This window comes from Oncorhynchus mykiss, chromosome 5 (assembly GCF_013265735.2).
Source record: "Oncorhynchus mykiss isolate Arlee chromosome 5, USDA_OmykA_1.1, whole genome shotgun sequence".
Classification (NCBI taxonomy): Eukaryota; Metazoa; Chordata; class Actinopteri; order Salmoniformes; family Salmonidae; genus Oncorhynchus; species Oncorhynchus mykiss.
This window is the reverse complement of record NC_048569.1, coordinates 45,447,125-45,472,341: the sequence shown is the minus strand read 5'-3', so window position 1 is coordinate 45,472,341 and position 25,217 is coordinate 45,447,125. Positions and strand designations below refer to the sequence as shown.

General features: G+C 44.1%; 1 protein-coding gene across 3 annotated transcripts in view; it reads left to right on the top strand.

Moving 5' to 3' along the window:
• Nucleotides 1–290: 290 nt before the first annotated feature.
• Nucleotides 291–25,217, top strand: part of LOC110523936 (spermatid perinuclear RNA-binding protein) — a 129,413-nt gene continuing 104,486 nt past the window's right edge. Inside the window, exons 1-3 of one of the 3 annotated variants that reach the window (XM_021603091.2) lie at nucleotides 291–520; nucleotides 1,213–1,491; nucleotides 9,782–9,948. The gene's annotated coding sequence lies outside the window, so the exon portion shown is untranslated. The remainder of the gene's footprint in view (nucleotides 521–1,212; nucleotides 1,492–9,781; nucleotides 9,949–25,217) is intronic. The other 2 variants (XM_021603093.2, XM_021603094.2) reach the window with 2 other exon arrangements.

Sequence of the window (25,217 nt, the reverse complement as noted above, 5' to 3'; positions counted from 1 at the left end):
TGTGTTCTTGTGTTTGTGTGTGCATGCATGTGTTTATTTGTTGTGTATTTAAGTGTGGGGGAGAAATGTTTGGTGGTTTATTTCATGGTATAGGCTAACATATGAAATATAACATTCCACTGATTAATAACATGTAATAACAACCTCTCAAAATGTAGTGCTGCCGTGGGAGCATAGTAGGTTTCCGTGTTTATATATTCAAGCTTAGCCTACTATAGCATCCCTTTTGTCCTGGCCTCATTTTCATGCTTCTCCGTCATAGCGTAGCAGCTATATACTAGTCAGGTTACCTTCTCATGATTTGCACTGTATAGCAGTTCGGCTCCCACAGTATAGGCTGAGCTGGTAAACGATGGGGGCAATGCCGTTTCACCAGTCCTCCAATTAAGAAAAGCGCACATTACCACGTCAACAAAGCCCCTTTCTAAATTATAATAAGTGAACAGGACGCCCGACAACCAGAGAAACGCACATTTGACTGGAAGTAACAGTATCGGGGACAATTAAGCGGGCAATTACGGTAATTGATTTATAATAACACTTTTATGCTGCCTTCGTGTGGATCATGCCGTCGAAATGGTGCTATCATTTGTCAGTTTGTTGCTGTCGCTGTGATTTTTGTTCGGCTACTAGCGGGCATAGTGAATTCTCATCCGAAGACGGGACATTGCCAGTAGCGCAGGCGGCATAGGCTATTCGGTTAGGTAACCGTACAGTGGGACTTGCTGTGATCCTCAGTCAAGCATCAGAAGCTATTGATAGTTTACACGTCCTCATAATCCCATCTCCGAGCCATTTGAATTCAAGTATGCCGATTGAACGTTGCTGTTATTTACTATCCTATCATTCGACTCCTCCTGCTATTGTGAGACGAGACTATTTATTGGTGCAGCTAAGGCAGGCTGCTATACTTGAATGATTTATTCGACCGTAGGCTGAAAGAAAGGAATGCTCCATTTGGATGGAGAGAAAGGAGAATATACATTTCTTACAGAAAATACATTTCCCTAAAAAAAAATGCCACAGGGCAGCATATGAAGCCTCCGTAATAAGTTGGTGTTTTAAATCAATAGCCTATTAGGTTCATGCGAATAGTACAGCTCTTACCACAAAGTAAACAAGTACGTGCAACGGCTATATAGCTAGATGCTATTTGTAGCGGTCTATATAGCTGTTGTATATTTCATGTTGAATGTTTTGATCTCCGTGCAGGCGGTCGTCTAGCCATCCTCCTGACAGTAAAAACCCGACGCTGGCGCTTGTTCAGCGCTCATAATGAATTTATCCCGTCCACGCCTGCGCAGTCACCATTCATCTTTGAATCTCCTGCGAAGGAGAAAGCAGCAGGCGGCTCTCGCTGGTGTCTAGCTGGAGAGCGCTTTGACTGAACGTCTTGGATTTGGTCCCGTCAACGAGAGTCAGAGCTGTGAAACTGTGCCTGGTATCAACGCGTGTTTGGATATCTTTTCCCACTACAGTAACACTTCAACCGTAAGTAAATCAGCATATATATATTTTTATATCGATCGCTTTGTGTGTGTGTGTGTGTGTGTGTTGTGCTGCCTCGGACTACACACAGAGTTCGCGGACGAGAAACAAATGCTGGCGGCATGCAGCGAGCTGGGACTGTCGGAGGTAGTGGCGCTCATGGCCAGGGACAGGAACCGGTGTATCTGTTGTAGCTAACGTTGTAACAACGGTGTCATTAATTGTACCGTTCAACTAAAGCGATGATACTGTTTTTATAGATTGGTACACCTTTGCCAATTTGATTGAGTCTAACAGTAAGAGTAAATAACAACAAACTTTATGGCTAACGAGGGAAGCCAGCCAAATGTTTTCACCGCCTTTGGTTTTTAGTTTATTAGGATCCCCTTTAGCTACTGCACATGTAGCAGCTACTCTTCCTGGGGTCCACATAAAACGTACAATTGCATGACAATGTACAGAACAGTTGTGGACAAGAACAACATAAGATATTACATAACAACGACAACAAAAAAACAACAAAAAAGAAAAGTGATATATTGGACAGACAGGAGACATCAAAGATACTATATGCACATTATTTATATATACGTTTTCACATTCTTATATACAGTAGCCTACAGTTAAATGAGGTCTTTTCGAAAGAGGCGCTGTGACACAATAGGTTTTTTTTAAATCAGTTTTTTTAAAGCTAAACTTGCTTTTTTGCCTGAGTAACCGCTGGTGGCAGAGTATATACCATGAGGGCATGGCTCTGTACATAAATGAGCGACGCATTAAGTCTCTTGGTTTGGATACAGTGAAGAAACCCATAGTGGCGTGTGTGGTGGAGTTTTATATCTGTTTGATGTGTATGCAAATAGTTTATACATGTGGTTAGGCATTTTCAACACACACATGTTTCTTTGCTGTTATGGAGATTTCCATAGGACTGTCTAATCGATTTGTCACTTTTTGAAACGATTGACTATTCCTAGGCTATATATATGTGTGTGCAATTGTTACAGCAACAGACAAGTGTCATAATGTCGTATGTGTTGTTCATCGCCTACTGGAGCAGGTGTCTTTAGCTACATCCGCAGTGAATATCGCGAGGCGTGTTTACTGAATCGTTTCAACAATTCAGCATTTTGCTTCGCACTAGCAGTTGTAAATGAATGTTTATCGAAAGTAGTAATGCATAGAAATACATCGGCATGATGTGCGTCTGATGTGTCGTACTATTCGAAAACGGCTTTGGAATTATTATTTTTTATGTACGTTTTTGGGGTTGTAGACAATCCTCTGCGCTTTTCATAAAGTGTCTGGAAACAATACCCAAGTGAAGTAAACAAATCGAGGTGTAAAGTAAACTAACCAAAATACTATGTTGCTTTATTTGAATGGTTTTACAGTTCCATTGCATTTTGGCATTGCATTTTCTCGCGAAACTCTCCAACATGAGTGTCTGGGAACAAAGCACAAAAACATGCGGATTTATTTCCTAGTTCTTTTTTTTTGAGCTCTCGTCTCTTCCTCATATCTGTGTGTGTTTCTGTTTGTGTGCTTAGCATAATGCTCAGCATCTGGCTTGGAAATTGATCTCTGCACATTGGCAGAAATAGCAAACAGCTTGTGGGCATAATCGTGTGGCTCCATAAGTTTATTTTGTTTATTTAATCAGATTTATTTTATTCTGTAAAGGTATGATAAATGTAAATTGTGGGTAATATGTTTACGTAGGCCTATATTTTCACCAACCTACCTTCTTTTCTTACAAATGAGCAAGTTTGTTGCTGGTGCTGGAGTCCATTGTATCTGTTTGAATACAGGGAGAGAGGGCGAGAGGGTCAAGGGTGAGAGTGTAAAGCTTTGTCGCTTTAGAAGGACCCTCTCTGTCACCTTTGCGTCCACTAAATGTGGTCTTTTGCTTTGTACTTTTGAGTGGCCGTTGGGAGATGTGTATGATGCTTAGTTCATAATTTGACCAAAGATGTTGTCTAGTCTGGTGGTTGTCATTTGGTGAATGTTATGTTTAGGAAGTGAACAATACTATAACTTTAACACACAAATAAATGACACGTATCCTGAATGCAATCGCGTTTGTGTGTTCTTTCTGTTTGTAAAGAAGAGGAAGCTGTGGCAAGAGACGTGTGCTTTCCTGAACAGTTAGAATTTAGAATGTCCTGTGTGTAACTGTTTACTGTTAACCATGTACTGTAACTGTGGTCCTCGATAAACGGCCAGCAGTTGCTTAATTCAAAAAAGATAAAGGCCTAAAGGACTTATGTCCTACACAGCACCATGTGCTTATAGTTTTGGTTTCCATTGCCGTGGATACAAGCAGGTGATTGGATGACTCTTGGTATTGCCATAATAGAATTGACCTTGACCCTGAAATAGATGTTGGAATTAAGGTGATTTGTTGGGCACAGACACACGCGCTTGCTCACTGACTCACGTACACTACCGTTCAAAAGTTTGGGGTCACTTAAAAAAAAAAAGTGATTTTTTTTTTTGTCCATTAAAATAACATCAAATTGATCAGAAATACAGTGTAGACTTTGTTGATGTTGTAAATGACTATTGTAGCTGGAAACGACAGATTTTTAATGGAATATCTACATAGGCGTACAGAGGCCCATCTCAAAGATGATCAATGGAAACAGGATGCACCTGAGCTCAATTTCGAGTTTCATAGCAAACGGTCTGAATACTTATAAGGTATTTCTGTTTTAGTTTTTTATTAATTTGCTGGGGGAAAAACAGTTTTCACTTTGTCGTTATGGGGTATTGTGCATAGATTGCTGAGAAAAAAACCCATATATTTTAGAATAGGGCTGTAACGTAACAAAATGTGTAAAAGTCAAGGGGTCTGAAAACTTTCCAAAGGCACCATATGTAGGAACTCAATCAAGACTAGAGGTCAACCGATTAATTGGTATGGACGATTAATTAGGGCCAATTTCAAGTTTTCATAACAATCGGAAATGGGTATTTTTGGACACCGATTTGGCCGATTTTTTAAAATGTGTATTTTATTTTTTTATACACCTTTATTTAACTAGGCAAGTAAGTTAAGAACACATTCTTATTTTCAATGACGGCCTAGGAACGGTAGGTCAACTGCCTTGTTCAGGGGCAGAATGACAGATTTTTACCTTGTCAGCTCCGGGATTCAATCTTGCAACCTTACGGTTAACTAGTCCAGCGCGCTAACCACCTGCCTCTCATTGCACTTCACAAGGAGCCACAAGGAGCCTGACTGTTATGCGAATGCAGTAGAAGCCAAGGTAAATTTGCTGGCTAGCATTAAACTTATCTTATAAAAAACGATCAATCAATCAATCATAATCACTAGTTAACTACACATGGTTGATGATATTACTAGTTTATCTAGCGTGTCCTGCGTTGCATAAAATCGATGCAACGCAGGGGGAGGATTTAACAAAAGCACATTTGCGAAAAAAAGCACAATCGTTGCACGACTGTACCTAACCATAAACACCAGTGCCTTTCTTAAAATCAATACACAGAAGTATATATTTTTAAACCTGCATATTTAGCTAAAATAAATCCAGGTTAGCAGGCAATATTAACCAGGTGAAATTGTGTCACTTCTCTTGCGTTCATTGCACGCAGAGTCAGGGTATATACAACAGTTTGGGCAGCCTGGCTCATTGCGAACTAATTTGCCAGAATTTTACTTAATTATGACATAACATTGAAGGTTGTGCAATGTAACAAGAATATTTAGACTTAGGGATGCCACCCGTTAGATAAAATACCGAACGGTTCCGTATTTCACTGAAATAATAAACGTTTTGTTTTCGAAATGATAGTTTCTGGATTCAACCATATTAATGACCAAAGGCTCGTACTTCTGTGTGTTATTATGTTATAATTAAGTCTATGATTTGATATTTGATAGAGCAGTCTGACTGAACGATGGTAGACACAGAGCTGTTTATGACTTCAAGACTATCAACTCCCGAGATTTGGCTGGTGTAACCGATGTGAAATGGCTAGCTAGTTAGCGGGGTGTGCACTAATAGCGTTTCAAACGTCACTCGCTCTGAAACTTGGAGTGGTTGTTCCCCTTGCTCTGCAATGGCCGCGGGTTTTGTGGAGCGATGGGTAACGCTGCTTCGACGGTGGCTGTTGTCGATGTGTTCCTGGTTCGAGCCCAGGTAGGAGCGAGGAGAGGGACGGAAGCTATACTGTTACATTGGCAATACTAAAGTGCCTATAAGAACATCCAATAGTAAAAGGTATATGAAATACAAATGGTATAGAGAGAAATAGTCCTAATACTATATTAACTACAACCTAAAACCTCTTATCTTGGAATATTGAAGTCTCATGTTAAAAGGAGCCACCAACTTTCATATATTCTCATGTTCTGAGCAAGGAACTTAAACTTTAGCTTTTTTTACATGGCACATATTGCACTTTTACTTTCTTCTCCAACACTTTGTTTTTGCATTATTTAAACCAAATTGAACATGTTTCATTATTTATTTGAGGCTAAATGGATTTTTATTGATGTATTATTTTAAGTTAAAATAAGTGTTAATTCAGTATTGTTGTAATTGTCATTATTACAATTCAATTTAAAAAAATCATCCGATTAATCGGTATCGGCTTTTTTTGGTCCTCCAATAATCGGTATCGGTGTTGAAAAATCATAATCGGTCGACCTCTAATCAAGACTATTTGAAAAGCATTCAAGGTGACTACCTCATGATGCTGGTTGAGAGAATGCAAGGCTGTCATCAAGGCAAAGGGTGGCTACTTTGAAGAATCTCAATTCTCAAATATATTTTGATTTGTTTAAAACTTTTTGGGTTCCTACATGATTCCATTTGCGTTATTTCATAATTTTGATGTCTTCACTATGATTCTATAATGTAGAAAATAGTCAAACTAAAGATAAAACCCTTGAATGAGTAGGTGTGTCCAAACTTTTGACTGGTACTGTATATACACATACATGCACACACGTACACACATACGTACACATGCGCACATGTATACTTGGTACACACACGGTACACACATGCACACAAGCATATACTGTCAAAACAAGGTTAAAAACAACATTCCCAAAATGTAACCCTGTTAACGTCTTGTATTTTACAATTTATTTCATATTTTAAAAGCAGTTTTTCGAATTTGGAAATGAGACTTGTTTTTGTATAGCCTTTTTGTATGTTTTCTGTATGTTGGTGTGTGTGAAGAGGGCCTCATGGATGAATGAGCTGAAAAATGATACATTTCCTCTCAATGTGACTGAGGCGTACGTGGGCCTCTCTTGCTCCATCTCTCTTTCTCTCTGTCTCTCTTTTTTTCTTTCTTTCTCACCCTCTCCCTTTCTTCCTCTCCTTCCTGCATATCGGAGCTATTCCTGGATTCCATGCAGAGGTGATAGGAAATGCGAACGCCGTGAGTGAATTAGATTTTTCTCTGTCAGGGTAGCTTGGGTTTCCTCTTTCCCTCCTGAGGTTGGGCAGCAGAAACTGACAGAAACTGAAAACTATCGCCGCTTTTGTTCTCTGGCCAGTCAGGAAGATCAGGCATTGTCTTGCTGTGTTTTTTTCCCCCTTCTGTTGCGGATGCATGCAGTCGCAATGGAAGAAGAGTGAAAGGTGTATAATAGGTGTGTGTGAGGTTAAGACCGCTAGCATCAATGAGTCAGACTCAGCAGGCTGGCCCTTTTTATTGCTAAGAGGAGGAATATTCTGAAGAGCTCTTTTTTAGAGCGGAGGGTCAGGGCCAGTATCCTCCCGGAGGCAGTGTGTGTGTGTGTGTGTATATCCTCCCTGCTGGCCACTGAAAAATCTCCCTCACGGCGCCGGAGGGAATTCGGCTTCCTGCACATTTCATATGTATTTTTTTATTGGATGGTTGACGGTTGTAAAGTCCGGGCCAATTACAGGGTATTTTACTAAACCTCCTGTGGTCCAACCAACTGGATTTAGAGCAAGATTCAAATGTGCTGTTCAGTGCTAAAGTTTGCCCGCGGCTTGCGTAATCAGATGCGTACATTTTAAGTCACAGTTTACATTGAGCAGTAGATAGGGACGTGGTAGCAGACAACAGCTGGATAGCCTTCACCTGTCACGGCAGCACTAACACACGTTTGCATACAGAGTGCGTTTATGTGTGTGTGTGTGTGTGCGTGTTTGTGTGAGGCCAATGGAAACAAGGCTTCTGTTCTGTGCCGCCGTCTAAGCAAGAGTGTAAGCAGCTAGCGGAGCGCTGAGCAGGGGGAGTGACGCAAGCAGGCAGCGGAAACAGATAGGCCCTGGTCAAAAGTAGTGCACTTAATAGGGGATAGGGTGCCATTTGGGACACATGTGCAGAGATGTGCTACAGCAATCAGAAATCAGATCTTAACCAGGCAGAGTCAGGCATGGATAGGAATAGCCATTTAAGGCATCCTGCACCAGGGAGAGAGGAGAAGGACCATGGAAGGTCACCGCACGCACGCACGCACACACACACACACACACACACACACACACACACACACACAGGAGGTGAGGAAGAAAGGCGAATTTCCTATATGCCTTTGCTTAACATGAGCAATTAAAATCCTTCATCCTTGAATGAAAGAATGGCGTGTTTGAGCAAAATCACTGAGTGGCAATGTTAGTAGGCCTGTGCCTATCTACAAAAACAATCTAATCCTCTTGTACAGTAGTCCAATCTGGGAGGTAGCCTAAGTAGTTGCTTTTTAAGTGGGTCTGAATATTAAGTTGCATGTGATAATGGATTTTCAAGCATCAGGCCTACTTGCGTCTCGTTGCAGCTGTCAGTGGGTGCATTTTAAAACTGTGGAGCCTGAGGCAGTGTCGTAAATGGCCCCCTTTAAATGGCCCCCTTTTCCTTACAGTGCACTACAGAGCACTATGGGCCTTAGGCATACGTTAGTGCACTATATAGGTAATAGGGTGCCATTTGGGACGCAGGCTGAGCCTGGGCCTCGGCTTCCATCATTGAAATAGTGTGACAATGACATGAGAAACCCATCTGGTCCTCCATGGATCACTGGCTGGTGTCATCTCTCAGCACCACTTCCTCCTTTTACTTTTGGTGGTGTGGTACTGCACTCACTGTCAGCTCATACGGGCTATTCCTCTCCTCTCTATCTCTCTGTCTTGTTCTCGGTCGGTCGCTCTTTCTTTCTCTCTCTCTCTCTCTCTGCTTCTCTATCTCGCTCACTTTTTCTTTATTTATTTCTTTCTCTCCCTCTCTCTCTCTCTCTCTCTCTCCCTCTCTCTCTCTCTCCCTCCCTTGCTCTTCCACTCTCTATGTTATAGCTCTGCACCTCAGTGGCCCCCCTAAAGGCATCCGCATATATAGGTTCGGTTTTCTCCTAGCAGAGCTCGGCGAGGCGAAGGGGAACGTCTGTGCTCACATACTCCCTAAAGACCTTCGCTTGAAAAACGAGAAAAAAACTGCAATATTACTGTTGTTTGTCCCTGTTGAGCCACCATAGCAACAACATAACATTTCCTCAAAATAGTCCGAATGAATCTAATATAAATCCATAAATCTGTAATTCATTTTGATGTTTTTTGCCAGGAGGTCTTAGTTGCACAATTTTACATCTAACTAGGATGTTTGGTGCAGTGCTCCTCAAGTATTATGTTTTTGCCCTAATATATGCGCAAACTGTTTTGACTGGTAAGCATACGGTAAGCTTGAAACGAACACACACACACACACACACACACACACACACACACACACACACACACACACACACACACACACACACACACACACACACACACACACACACACACACACACACACACACTGTTTTACTGGATATTAGCCTAAACCTCAGTTGCCCCCCTGAGAGAATTAACCAATTAGAGCATGATTCTCAGATTGCAGCTCGCTCGGTGGGTGAATTATTAGAGCTGCATGAAAGGAGAGTCAGGACTAGGAGTGTGCGTGAGTTTGTGTAGGCCTGTACTCTGCAGGTTAGGTAAGATAGCGCTGTGAATATTGATAAAAAACAGCTGGTTTGAGCCATGTTCTTCTCTGTGGTGAGAGGTGAGGGGTGACCGTGGCCCCATTTCTGCCCTAGACTAAAGGACACACACGCACTGTGTAGCTAGCGGAAGGACACAGGGAGAAAGGAGAAACTGGGGGTGTAAAGTCTCGGATAGCACCATTGCTGTAAGAAGGGATGAAGAGGAAGGAAAGGTGTGAGGAATATGGATGTGATGGTTGTGATTTCTACATTTCCAGTTTCACCCACCGTACTGAGCTGTGTTTCACGTTTTGTTTGAAATAGATTCAAGAGTAACAGATGGAGCTGTGAGCCGGGTCAGGGGGAAATCGCAGGCACCTGGGAACCCAGTGAATCACAGCACTGGAGAAAACAAGTGGGAGAAGTCTAGAGAAGTGAGGCAGTCATCCTCACTCAGTCCCCACAGGGATATTCTCATCCCAACGAGCAAGGTATGAACACATGTGTACTTGACAAGCTTTTAATTCTGCAGTCCCCACCGCCTATTACGGCCATTTCGCCCCTGTCAGAACTAGGTTCCATTCTAGTCTAGTCCAGTCAGAAAGCTGCAGTGACAACTCTGGGCTCAACAGCAGCTGGCCGATCGGCCATATTTCTCCAGAGGATCCCAGACAGAGCCACATAGCCTATCTGTCAGTTTCACTCCAGTACACACGTGACTGACAGGCAGCATCCCTCACTGTCAACCCGAGAAGACGAGCACCAAGCGACCGACCGCTGCTCTGCTCTCTGCCTACTTAACATTTTGTCTTGTCAAGGCATTATTTCATTATTTCGCTTTGTCTCCTTGTGAAAGAATGTATTTTATTTTTCTGTGTCTACTGTATAAACAGACAATCTTTGAATTTGCTGCCCCTTAGCTTGTCAGAGGATCTGGATCTTTTGACATGTGAGGTGGATGCTTCCTTCCAATATACAGTACCAGTCAAAGGTTTGGACACACCTACTCCTTTTTTTCTTCATTTATTACTGTTTTCTGCATTGTAGATTAATAGTGAAGACATCAACACTATGAAATAGCACATATGGAATCATGTGGTAACCAAAAAAGTGTTAAACAAATCAAAATATATTTTATATTTGAGATTCTTCAAAGTAGCCACCCTTTGCCTTGATTACAGCTTTGCACACTCTTGGCATTCTCTCAACCAGCTTCATGAAGTAGTCACCTGGAATGCATTTAAATTAACAGGTATGCCTTGTTAAAATTTAATTTGTTGAATTTCTTTCCTTTTTAATATGTTTAAGCCAATTAGTTGTGTTGTGACAAGGTAGGGGTGGTATACAGAAGATATCCCTATTTGGTAAAAGACCAAGTCCATATTATGTCAAGAACAGCTCAAATACGCAAAGAGAAATCACAGTCTATTATTACTTTAAGACATGAAGTTCAGTCAATCCAGAAACTTTCAAGAACTTTGAACATTTCTTCAAGTGCAGTCGCAAAAACCATCAAGCGCTATGATGAAACTGGCTCTCATGAGGACCGCCGCAGGAAAGGAAGACCCAGAGTTACCTCTGCTGCAGAGGATTAGTTCATTAGATATACCAGCCTCAGAAATTGCAGCCCAAATAAATTATTCACCAGACGCATCTCAACATCAACTGTTCAGAGAAGACTGCGTGAATCAGGCTTTCATGGTCGAATAGCTGAAAAGAAACCATTACTAAAGGACACCAATAATAAGAAGATACTTTCTTGGGCCTAGCAATGGTCATTAGACCAGTGGAAATCTGTCCTTTGGTCTGATGAGTACAAATTTGAGATTTTGGGTTCCATCCGCCGTGTCTTTGTGAGATACAGAGTAGGTGAACAGATGATCTCTGCATGTGTGGTTCCCACCGTGAAGCATGGAGGAGGAGGTGTGATGGTGTGAGGGTGCTTTGCTGGTAACACTGTCAGTGATTTATTTAGAATTCAAGGCACACTTAACCAGCATGGCTACTACAGCATTCTGCAGCGATACGCCATCCCATCTGGTTTGCTCTTAGTGGGACTATCATTTGTTTTTTCAACAGGACAATGACCCAAAACACACCTCCAGGCGGAGTGCTGCATCAGATGACCTGGCCTCCACAATCACCCGACCTCAACCCAATTGAGATCTTTTGGGATGAGTTGGACCGCAGAGTGAAGGAAAAGCAGACAACAAGTGCTCAGCATATGTGGGAACTCCTTCAAGACTGTTGGAAAGTGTGCACAGCTGTAATCAAGGCAAAGGGTGGCTACTTTGAAGAATCTCAAATATAAAATATATTTTGATTTGTTAACACTTTTTTGGTTACTACATGATTCCATATGTGTTATTTCATAGTTTTCATGTCTTCGCTATTATTCTGCAATGTAGAAAATAGTCAAAACAAAGAAAAACCCTTGGATGAGTAGGTGTGTCCAAACGTTTGGCTGGTACTGTATATATATATTTGTATATATTCTGTTCAGTTACCCCACAGCCAAGCAACCTGTTTCCAAATGTAATTGTAAGTGAGCAACAAAACTACTCGAATATCACATTTTAAATTGAGCAGGCTCTTTTGCCGGTGCTGTATACTGTAGTATGTGTGTGTGGTGTGTGGTGTATGCACACATCAGTCAGACAATTAGAAAAGTGTGGAAGTTACGGACAGACAGATATATGGAGGGGTCTCTATGGTGTTGGCTGCTGCATCTCCACCACCGCTGTCAGCCAGTTGACAGCTGTGTACGTAGTATTATGTTCTTTCCTCCGCAGAACCCTGCCAATCGGGTAGACAGGGTAAACATGGTCACGTGTGTCAGAGTATTTTGATCTGATTAATGACTTGTGTTACCTCATGTATTTGGCTATTTGGCCCGGTGTCACTATACTACATGTTTTGATATTGATTCTGATAATGAAAAAAGTAATACTTCCTGGCGTGCACGCGCACGCATGCACACACGCACACACACACACACACACACACACACACACACACACACACACACACACACACACACACACACACACACACACACACACGCACACACACACACACACACACACACACACACACACACACACACACACACACACACACACACACACACACACACACACACACACGACCATTATTTCCAGGAAGGTCATTCCTCAAAGCACAGCAGCCAGCCCTATAAGCCCTTAAGGCTGGTGTGTAATTGGAAAATATCCCAGGCTCTGTGAAACTTCCAGCTGCGTCTCCATCCCTCATTTCTCACTTCCCTCAAATCCTCAGGATTTTAGCCAACCAGCTAACAGAATCTGCTCCCTCCCTCCTTTGTTTCTCCTTGTTTTCCCCTGGAGCGAGTACAGACTAATTTATTGGCCTAACTTACATACGTACGCAATGCAGAATCTTCATTTTTCGTAGCTAATTGTAGTTCTTGTGTTGGGTATTGTGTAGGGTGTACATTAGGCTTATGTCATGACAGGGGATCCGGGGAGGTGCAGACGGTGAGTCCTGGCTCTAGTGATGTTTCTGGGCCAAGGTGAGCTAAGATGCCAGAGGACAGAGGAGAATAAGCAGCCAGGTGTCTGTGTGCTTTTTCAAGGCGTGTGTATGTGTGCGCGTGTGTGTGTGTGTTGTTTCAGATGCACATACATATGTTTTACCCCCCCGTCCCCCCAACGCACACACACACACACACACACACACACACACACACACACACACACACACACACACACACACACACAGGGAGCTGTTGTACCACCAGCTTGGTGTGTCTAATGCATTCATGTTTTGTTATATCTGCATCTGTTTCCTTGGCTCTGGCTTCACCTGTCCTATTACAGTCACTCAGACTTGAATTGGCAACGCTTGTTTCTCGGACTCCCGTCGCACCGGCATCATATCATGGTGCTCAGTCTCCAGTGTATTGTAGTCATATTTTCTAGACTACTAGAAAATAGGGATGTTACGGCGTAGGAGACAATTTCACTCCACTGTTGTGTTGTCAGAAGAAGACGCGATCTCTTCTTTTCTAAACGTGTGCGCTGTCTCTTTAAGAAATGTATGACGTCACTCACGAGCAGAATGTGGCGGTGGACTCTGACTTTGTGGCTATGGAATCTAGTGGAAACCAGACGGGAGGTAAAGGAAGACGAAGAAGTGATGAGTTTTTGGTGGCGAGGGAGACGATGTGAATGATTCATGTTTTTTTAGTGACAATCAGCATATTTTGCGTACTAGGTTAGTGAGTTCAGCTGTAAACTAGCAAGGAAAGTTAGCCCACAATTAAAGCAGAAAGCTATCGGTACCGTGTTGAATGAAGTGTTCTAACCTGTGTATGGACATGGTTTTTGAAAACAGTAATGAACAGTTTCAACATTTCTACATGCCGTGACGCATTATTCAAGTTCGTTAACTTCTTTTGCAGCGTGAGTGGGGACTGGAGAGCTAATGCAGCTCAGATAGCTCTAACAATAAATAAGTAAGTGGAGCAGGCACTTTGCTCTTCACGCTACTAAGGGGCAGCGCTGATACAGACTTGATCATCTCAATCACGTGAGGCACATTTGACAGAAGTCCCGAACGTAACAAATTCTACTACAGAAACCGTGTTTTGGTTGTTGTAAAGTAGGCCGTCATTGTAAATAAGAGTGTATTCTTAATTGACTTGCCTAGTTAAATAACAAATAATTCATCTAAAAAGTACCGACGTTTCAGTTTACCGTGCAACACTAATCCACTGTCCGTCTTTCTCAAAACATTTGAGAATTTCTCTCCCACTGGTACTCAACTCTAGCTGTTTCCAATAGGAACTGCAACATTTACATTTCCCCAGTTCCTCATATAATTGTATTTGATTGTTTATCCTAAGTATCATGGACTCTAGTATCTAAAATAGAACTGGTCCTTAATGAAAACTCAGTCTTGCATTTTAACCCAACGTAGGGTCATTTCAGAACAAAAACAGAGGGACACAGGATCAACCCTCCATTCCAGGTAGGGGGGGACTGGCTGCAAAAACCAATCTATGCTCTAGTGCTTAATTGACAAAGTTTTGACCCCTAGGTCTTCACCAGGCTGGTTCCATGAATAGCCCTGCCTGGTTAGGGCAGTGTTGTTCTTCTGTAATCTCCATTTCAGCGTGGGCTGTGCGCCACCCCTATGGGACCCCAGATCACGTCCGGTTGTGATACAGCCCAGGATCGACCCAGGGTCTGTAGTGATGCCTCTAGCACTGTAATGTAGTGCCTCAGACCGCTGCGCCACTCGGGGTATTCCTATGGGCTAAATTCGATAATCCTCACCTTGTTTAGTGCTAGTCTCTGTTAATCTCTTAACAGAAAAACCTGGAGTCACCTGTTGTTGTTGTCTTAGGAACAGCAGTAGGTTAAACCAACTAGAGGAGATCTCTCTCTCTCTCTCTCTCTCTGTCTCTCGTTTCTCAATGACCACATGGTCAGGTTACGCTGCAGTCAGCTCCTGCTATTTCTGACCCCCTGAGCCCTGCTGCCTATTTAAGACTAACATAAGAACTCAACCTGACCTGAGCAGGTTAATCCAGATGGCCAATGAATTAATCAAAGTTGGTTCTCAGGAAAAGAGATGGATACGCCGAAATGCATTCGTTTTTATAAAGATGTATTTGTTTTAACAAAGAGTGACCATTACAGTCACAATGTAGGTCTAGGACAGTCAGTGTTTCATAGCCTGACCCAGTGGAGAGAAGACACATCATGTGATTGAATAGAACAGCACAGTCAATGTTTGTCTGTCTGACTGGTTCGGTAATGATCCAGTTGGAGGGGGGGGGGGGGGGGGGTTGTTGGAGGGAGTTAGTGGAAGGAAGGGACTAGTCTGCTTTGATCGTCATGCCGGCAGAAAATAGCCAGTTGGGGGAGAAGGGAGAGGGAGAGAGAGAGTGTGGGCCCAAAGGAACAACCAACCAGGTTGGTAGAAAAGAGCCAGCGGTGGGTTGAGATGAGCTGCGTTCTGTTCTGCATTGATACGACTGGCTACCTATGCCTCCCCACTTCACTTCCTCTCCAGTAGCAGCTCACAGGTTCCCTGGGAATTCTACTGACCCAGTTTACTTTACAGCAGACGTTATCTTTTTAAACATATTTAACAGCAGGAGACAATGGCTGCTGCCCTGTCCTCACCAACCGAATCACCACCTCCTCCCCTCGTTCCTCCACATCAGGGGGAGAGGGGGAGGTTTGGGACAGGTCATCCATCTGCTGCCTAATGATGAAGGATGGGTGGACCAGGAAGAGGAGAGAAAGATGAGGAGTGCGTCGGTATGCTTTTTGGGAGCAAAGGCAAATGTTGCCAAAATGTTGATCCATATTGTTATTATCATTGTCGTCAGGCTATTTGCTTACACACATCTGTTGTGCGTGACATCTCAACCTCGAGTTCCTTTGGCGAAGCAAGCAAGGTGACACATGGTGCAACCACAGTGCATCGACCGACTGCAGCACACACACACACACACACACACACAGAGATCTGTCTCTGTCACCCCCTCCCCTTAGCCCTGTGTACAGAAGCGGTAGCAGGATGGTGCAGTCTCTGGGGGGCCTCTCTCTCTCTCGACCTCTCTCTCTGCATCTGCAGCGGAGGCTGAATCAGGGTTATCAGGAGTGTGTCTGCAGTTTCTTGTTTACCTCCACCTGTGCCTTCTCCAGTGCCCTCTCCTGTGGCCCTCTGGCGCCCCTGCTGTTCAGAGCCTCACTAAGCTGGCTCCATCTACAGGCCTGAGGCTGCCTGCCACTCAGTTTCTAAGTTAGCGACACCCGAGTACAACTCTGCTAGCCCTCTGCTAAGCGGTTCGAGTGTAGAATCCTGTGTTCCGATTGTTTGAACCGAATAAATTGATATTGATGGCGTAAAGGAAATAGTCAAGTTGTTGTGTTTGTTAAGGAACATTTTGTTCTGACCTCTTTGCGTAGATGTTCTCTGAGCAGACAGACACACACACACACACACACACTGTGCAGAAATCCCAGGGGGGGGGGGTGAGTGTGAGATAAGCTTCCTCCTCCACCTCATGCCTGGCTGGCTAGGGCGGTGAATTTCTCAATTTCTAAAACACAAGACGACTAAAACACGAGAGGCGAAGGCCGTAGCCATGGCAACCTGGAGACGAAAGTGAAATAATTGGGTCTGGCCCAGATTTTGTTAAAAAAGAGAAGGAAGAAGAAAGACGAAAGCCTCTTGCAGTTACATTTAGACTTTGTTTCTTACTTGTTGTTCTTCTTTTTTAATGTGTCTTGTTCCCAAACCTTGGCCTTATCTAACAATGGCTGCTGGGCTGTCAGGTTTCTTGGGAGCTAGCTAGGACAGGATGATGGAAGAGTTGGCCAGGTACAGTCCTCCTCAACGTGTCCTACACACCTTGATTACAGACCTAGTGGGTTGACCTAGTGGCCTGTTTCTTCCACTTTGAACAACTTTGAGCGTTTGGGTGGTAGGAGTGTGCCTGGAGTGGGCTGGGTTTGCACTTTTGTGGCTGGCCTATTGTCTCGGTTGCATTGCGCCAGTCGAGCGCAGAGAAAGTATTTTGGGATGAAAACGAACAGGCTTTTTTTCCCAGCCCAGGTCTCGCCGGACGGACAAGTATTCGAGCTGTTATGCCATGGCTTTGAGTTCGGTCTCGTGGTTATATTATGATTTGTGTCATTAATGTAAATGAACAAAGTACTTTAAATAAACTAGAGTGCTTTTAGTACAAAATACAGATGTCGCGGAATGGCCATGCTATTTTACCACCCCACACCACATCACTGTCATGGAGCGTAGCGACGAGCTAGAAGACATGTGCTTGCCTGTACATGGCCTTTGCCGGGAGGAAAGGGATAGTGTGCAATGCAAATATTTAGGCTCCCGCTCTCCCCCCCGGGTGTTATTTATGACCAGGAGCCGCCTCTGGATGACGGGGGGGGGGGGGGACACAGAAAAGGACATCCTATGCCAGCCCTGGGCCTCCTCCAGCCGCCCAGCTCCGGTAGTTTATGGGGAGCAAAGGGTTTGTGTGTGTGTGTGTTTTCTCCAGACCAACATAGGAGTCTTTGTAGAGGATGCCAGTTCACAGTTCACACTCCTGCTACCCAAAGGCTACAGTGCTGTGTGTGTTGTCCTGTCTCCCTGCATACATGTTGCCATAGTAGGCCCAGCCCCAAACCTAAACCCTCAGTTTCAGAACCCGTCCACCGAGGTCGCCGATGGGTATTGTTTTATTGTTTATTTTGGTTTATGCTAGATACATTTATTTACGTTTTGATCACGGCCTTCTGCCTTTTTAGATAGAGGTCAGATTTCATTAAAAAAAAATCTAAAAAAAAAAATATATATTTAGCCTTTATTTAACTAGGCAAGTCAGTTAAGAACAAATTCGTATTTACAATGACGGCCTACACCGGCCATACCCGGACGACCCTGGGCCAATTATGCGCCACCCTGTGGGACTCCCAATCACGGCCGGTTGTGATTTACCTTTAACCGTACAGATTGTCAAAAATCATACTGCTGCATACGGTGTTGTTCCATTTAGACTGAACAGCTCTATGTCTTCCACTAATTGCTATATTACGCAGAGTACATTTAATTGGTTGTACAATACAAGCAAAACATTGGCGGGCACTCGGCTGGGGAGGGTGAGGGATTGAGTTGAATGTCATTTTAAAGGGCCGGCTCTGTGGGCCACACCACAGACGAGCCAATAGCAGCGTTGCTCAGAAACTCCTTGAACCTCCCCCAGTCATTCATTTCCTAATTGGGATGCTGTGGAAGTCAGATATCTCTAGAGGTGTGTGGTGAGGTTCCATGTTTGGGATCCAGCGTGGTTTAGAGGATGGGGTTTGAAGAATCTGCCTGCTCTGTTGCCGACAAGTCTCTCTGCTCCGCTCCTTTGTGCGTAGTGCAGTGTGCGTGCGTCCGTATGCTTTAAGCATGTCATTCAGACTGCTGCACAGGGCTCAGGAATTCAGAGAGTCTAGCACATACAGCTCTCTGTGGTAGCTGTGTTGTCTGTAAGGAATGGGCTACAATTCCTCCAGCAGTATCCACTTTTGACAGCTGCTATCCTAAATCAGCTCTGAAAGCTTTTAGAGTAAGCGCCTGTGTGAAGACCATGTTGTCAGGCCAGGGATCCTCTGTTTTTATTGGAGAATCTGATTGATAGTACTGCACTTTTCAGGACTGTGCAGAATGTCCATTCCAAAGACAGGGAGACTCTTCCTGCCTCCCAGAGAGGCAAGGAATGCATCTGATTCTGAGACACGCTGGGGGCAGATAAGCGCTGCCGTTTCACACAGTTTGCAATGCTTTGATCCCTACAGTCATCCCTCGTGTTGCCTTACTTTATACGCCGTTTACATCTAGCCTAAAACACGCCTGGATTGTAGGCTAGCTAGGCCTAGGGTACTTTACCTACTGGCACTAAGGGCACTGTGAACATGTGTATGCCGACAAGTCTGGATTACGGTCTGCCCATATCAGTCAAGGACGGAGACCATTATTCTACTCTATCCTCTGCCTCATTGCCTCCGAAAGCTATTCTGTGAGAACCACAATGTTTTGCAAGGAGGAACAGATGAAACAACCCCCCCCCCCCCCCCCCCCCCCCCCTCCCCCTCCCGTCCTCTTAAGAAGTCTATGGGGTAACTCTGACTGTGAAGGGATGAAAAGCAGGGCCTATTTACACTCACAAAGAAAGTTAAGTGACTCCTTTCTGTTAGCGTTAGCTGAAGGGACAAGGCGAGGGGAGTGGATGTGGGACGTGTCTCAGTGTCTGCCTGCGTTCCAATGGCACCTTGTTTCCTATATACAGTGAGCTCCAAAAGTATTGGGACAGTGATCATTAGTTTGTTTTTTGGGCTCTGCACTCCAGCACTTTGGATTTGAAATGATACAATGACTAGGAGGCTCTAGTTCAGACTGTCAGCTTTAATTTGAGGGTATTTCCAGCCATATCGGGTGAACCGTTTAGAAATTACAGCCCATTTTATGGGGAAAAAAAAGTGACTCCCAAATGACACAATAAATGATTTACCATTCATTTGTAATTGGCACAATATAATAACCAAAACAAACAGCAAATGCATCCAACAAATTTGTAGAGTCACACTCTTGATGTAGTCATTGCGTGCTATGAATATGGGACCAAATACTACAGTTTTTACTACTTTAATACACATATAAGTGAATTTGTCCCAATACTTTTGGCCGCCTTAAAATGGGCGGCGGGACTATGTACAAAAAGTGCTGTAATTCCTAAACGGTTCACCCGTTATGGATGAAAATACCATCAAATTAAAGCTTAATTTGACAGTCTGCACTTTAGCCTCATAGTCATTGTGTCGTTTCCAAGGTGCTGGAGTACAGAGCCAAAACAGCAAAAATGTGTCTCTGTCCCAACACTTTTGGAGCTCACTGTCGTTTGCACACTACGTATGGATTAGGGGACCATTTGGGACAGGCGACAGCATAGATAGGCCTAGACTTAAGAGGACAGAAGATAGACTTGAGAGGATTCTCAGGATAGTGAAGTTTGGTTTTATTCCCAGAGGAGCCGAAGGTGTTTTCACCATTAGGACTGAGACTGCTGTGTCTGGGGGCCCAGCCAGCACGTCTCTGACCGTTAGTGATTCCACTGACTGAAAGACGGAAGGACGGGCAGATACAGAAAGACGGACCGAATGACAGACTGACAGACATTGAGTAGGCCTATCTGTGCTCTGGACCTTTATCATTGGTGTAGGTTCAATTGAAAAACATAACACTCTATAATGTGTTTTCTAAATCTAGTTTGCTACCTTAAATAGCATACTATTTATTACCTTAGGATGACCTACCCATACAAAACATACATTGCTCCGCTGTGGATTTTGTGTCACGTCACTCTGGTGCGGGCTGCATGGAAATGAATCATTGTTTTGCTGATTAGGGAGCTGCAGTGGGTTATGGTATTAAACCACCTGAGGCTTTCTGAACCATGGTTTTGAGGCCTGTTGGGTGTAGGCCTGTTGGGTGCCAGTGAACCGAAATGGTAAAACCATTTAGTTTCGCAAGTGTTAGGGCCCAGTCCTTTCTCTCAACATGTATGGATTTGTTTCCCGGTTGATTCCCAGATCTTTCATGTGTAGCCTAACAAATGATAGGCTACACATGTGGTGTCCCTTGGTTCTTGTTGAATACACCAGTCTCTAATAGACTTTCATGTCATTCACCATCACTGGTCATTGTTTTCAGGCTCCTTATGAGTCAGAGGTCGGAGGTCATGATATAATCAATCAATCAGCAGCCTGCTTTCCCTCGTCTTGTCTTGTGTTAGGCCTATAGGGCTATGCTACATAGAATCCGTATCTGCGAGAGGTTAACTGGTGTCATGAACACGCCTGTGGATTTCAAAAGGGAGCGTTTTCCCATTAGTTTCATATAGTATAGCAGTCTACATGTATTGAATACAGTTGAACTGTGCATCTGTCTCTTTTTTAAGTTCTTCTCTGCAAATGATGATGTGTCAGACTGGTGTGAAAAAAACGATTTACCAGATCAATCTAGGGCTGGGTTACATGAGATGCTTCAGTGGAGTTTAATGCCTCAATCAAATTGTCTGTCAAGCTAGAGACGGCCGAATGCGTGGTTATTCTGCACACACAGCGTTTCTCTCTTTCCTCGCCGGCTGGAAATAATTTGGGTTCAGTTGATGCCTCAATTCAAAATAGTTGTTTATTTTTGCCTTACTTTATCTAGGGACAACTGTGGAGTCTTTGCATTGATCGAGTTATTGGCCTCCAACTGGCATAGGCCTAACTTAAGCACGTCACACCCTGCTACCTCACTTCTTAGTATGAAAACAATGTCACATTTCCTGTTTCATACTGATTACTGATTTATATATACACTAGATGACTGACAGGCACCTGTTTTGAAGCCACCGCGCCTCTATCTTGGAATTCCCCCATCGTTGTAAAAAATATTTGATTCATGTCTGCATTTGTTTTTGCCACTTTTATTATATTACATACACCTACATACACTGCCTGTAGCCATGAAGTGCTTTGAAAGGCTGGTCATGGCTCACATCAACACCATTATCCCAGACACCCTAGACCCACTCCAATTTGCATACCGCTCCAACAGATCCACAGATGATGCAATCTCTATTGCACTCCACACTGCCCTTTCACACCTGGACAAAAGGAACACCTATGTGAGAACGCTGTTCATTGACTAGCTCAGCGTTCAACGCCATAGTACCCTCAAGGCTCATCACCAAGCTAAGGACCCTGGGACTAAACACCTCCCTCTGCAACTGGATCCTGGATTTCCTGACAGGCCGTCTCAGGTGGAAAGGGTAGGTAACAACACATCCGCCACGCTGAGCTGATCCTCAACACGGGGGCTCCTCAGGAGTGCGTGCTCAGTCCCCTCCTGTACTCCCTGTTCACTCACGACTGCATGGCCAGGCACAACTCCAACACCATCATCAAGTTTGCTGATGACACAACAGTGGTAGGCCTGATCACTGACAACAATGAGGCAGCCTATAGGGAGGAGGTCAGAGACCTGGTCGTGTGGTGCCAGGACAATAACCTCTCCCTCAACGTGGTCAAGACAAAGGAGATGATTGTGGACTACAGGAAAAGGAGGACCGAGCACGCCCCCATTCTCATCGACAGGGCTGTAGTGGAGCAGCTTGAGAGTTTCAAGTTCAAGTCCACATTACCAACAAACTATCATGGTCCTAGCACACCAAGACAGTCGTGAAGAGGGCATGACAAAACCTATTCCCCCTCAGGAGACTTGGATTTGGCATGGGTCCTCAGATCCTCAAAAGGTTCTACAGCTGCACCATCGAGAGCATCATCCTGGCTGGTTGCATCACTGCCTGGTATGGCAACTGCTCAGCCTCCAACCGCAAGGAACTACAGAGGGTAGTGCGTATGGCCTAGTACATCACTGGGGCCAAGCCTCCTGCCATCCAGGACCTCTATACCAAGCGGTGTCAGAGGAAGGAGAATACTGTAGAATTTCATTCCTATTAAGGAGTGGGGGAAGGAGCAGAGTGTGCAAAGCTGTCATCAAGGCAAAGGGTGGCTACTTTGAAAAATCTCAAATATAAAATATACTTTGATTTATTTAACACTATTTTGGTTACTACATGATTCCATGTGTGTTATTTCATAGTTTTAATGTCTTCACTGTTATTCTACAATGTATTGTAGAATAGTACAAATATAGAAAATCCCTTGAATGAGTAGATGTATCCAAACTTTTGACTGGTACTGTATATAACGACATGCTTGATGTTTTGTGTACACAGTTCATTAGGTACACCCATCTAGTACCGGGTCAGGCGCCCTTTTGCCTCCAGAACAGCCTGAATTCTTCAGGGCATGGACATGTTGCTTAATTGGTATCAAGGGACCTAATTTGTGCCAGGAAAACATTCCCCACACCATTACTCCACCGCCACCAGCCTGTATCGTTGACACCAGGAGGTTTGGGGCCATGGACTCATGCTGCTTACGCCAAATCCTGACTCTGCCATCAGCCTACAGCAACAGGAACCGGGATTCGTCGGACCAGGCACTGTTTTTCTACTCTTTAATTGGTGATCACATTCCCGCTGGAGACACTTCTTGTTTTTAGCTGATAGGAGTGGAACCCGGTGTGGTTGTCTGCTGCAATAGCCCATCAACGACAAGGACCGACAGGTTGTGCGTTCCGAGATGCTGTTCGGCACACCATTTTTGTACTGCGCCGTTATTTTCCTGATTGTGGCCTGCCTGTTAGCTTGCACAATTATTGCCATTTTCCTTCGACCTCTCATCAACGAGCTGTTTTCGCCCACAGGACTGCCGCTGACTGGATGTTTTTGGTTTTGTTGCACCGTTCTTTGTAAACCCTAGACTCGTGAAAAGCCCAGGAGGCCAGAGATTTCTGAGATAAAAAACAACAGGTCAAGGGCAGGCAGAGGTCAGTAATCCAGATCAGAGTCAAACAGTACAGAACGGCAGGCAGTCTCAGGGTCAGGGCAGGCAGAGGTCATTAACCCAAGGCGGTGTGACAAGGTACAGAACGGTAGGCAGGCTCAGGGTCAGTTTAGACAGAAAGGTCAGGAAAACAGGAACTATAGAAAAAGACAGGAGTAAGGGGAAAACCACTGGTTGGCTTGACGGACAAAACAAACTGGCAACAGAAAAACAGAGAACACATAAATACACTGGGGATAATGGGAAAGATGGGCGACACCTGGAGGGGGATGGAGACAAGCACAAAGACAGGTGAAACAGGTCAGGGTGTGAGTGTCTGCCTGCTTTATAAAGCGAACCACGGCCACGTGACTCACAGTCTGTAGGAGCAAACCATTTTCTTGAACGACCGGTGGACCTAATAAACTGGCCACTGAGTAAGTTGTTAGACTACACCTACTATAGAATAGAAGAGGCATTTGCATTTCATTGAATTTAACTGAATAAAATTATATCCTTTCATTCAAATTCTAATTGCACTTCTGTATCCTGTTTACAACTTCAAGTTCAATTAAAATGTAAGAATGGAATTCTGAATTGAGCACAACCCTGCTGTAAACCTGTTTTATTATTTGGTAGTCTAGATTAGCTACCTGGTTTGTCCACATATTTTGTCAATATTTTTGGCAAGATCTTTTCCATAGTATTATAGTTCCATAGCACAAACTCCAGTCCCACCTGGCCGTGCTTCTGCTCCAGTTTCAACTGTTCTGCCTGTGATTATTATTATTTGACAATGCTGGTCATTTATGAACATTTGAACATCTTGGCCATGTTCTGTTAATCTCCACCCGGCACAGCCAGAAGAGGACTGGCCACCCCACATAGCCTGGTTCCTCTCTAGGTTCTACACCTGCCTTACTTGCTGTTTGGGGTTTTAGGCTGGGTTTCTGTACAGCACTTTGAGATGTCAGCTGATGGAAGAAGGGCTATATAAATAAATTTGATTTGATATTAGATGTAAACTCAGCAAAAACATAAACATCCTCTCACTGTCAACTGCGTTTATTTTCAGCAAACTTAACATGTGTAAATATTTGTAGGAACATAAGATTCAACAACTCAGACATAAACTGAACAAGTTCCACAGACATTTGACAAACAGAAATGGGATAATGTGTCCCTGAACAAAGGGGGGTCAAAATCAGAAGTAACAGTCAGTATCTGGTGTGGCCACCAGCTGCATTAAGTACTGCAGTGCATCTCCTCCTCATGGACTGCACCAGATTTGCCTGTTCTTGCTGTGAGATGTTACCCCACTCTTCCACCAAGGCACCTGCAAGTTCCTGGACATTTCTGGGGGGAATGGCCCTAGTCCTCACCCTCCGATTCAACAGACGTGCTCAATGGGATTGAGATCCGGGCTCTTCGCTGGCTATGGCAGAACACTGACATTCCTGTCTTGCAGGAAATCATACACAGAATGAGCAGTATGGCTGGTGGCATTGTCATGCTGGAGGGTCATGTCAGAATGAGCCTGCAGGAAGGGTACCACATGAGGATCAGTTGTCCATCCTGTCTCCCTGTAGCGCTGTCTTAGTTAGGCGTCTCACAGTACGGACATTGAAATGTATTGCCCTGGCCACATCTGCAGTCCTCATGCCTCCTTGCAGCATGCCTAAGGCACGTTCTCGCAGATGAGCAGGGACCCTGGGCATCTTTCTTTTGGTGTTTTTCAGAGTCAGTAGAAAGGCCTCTTTTGTGTT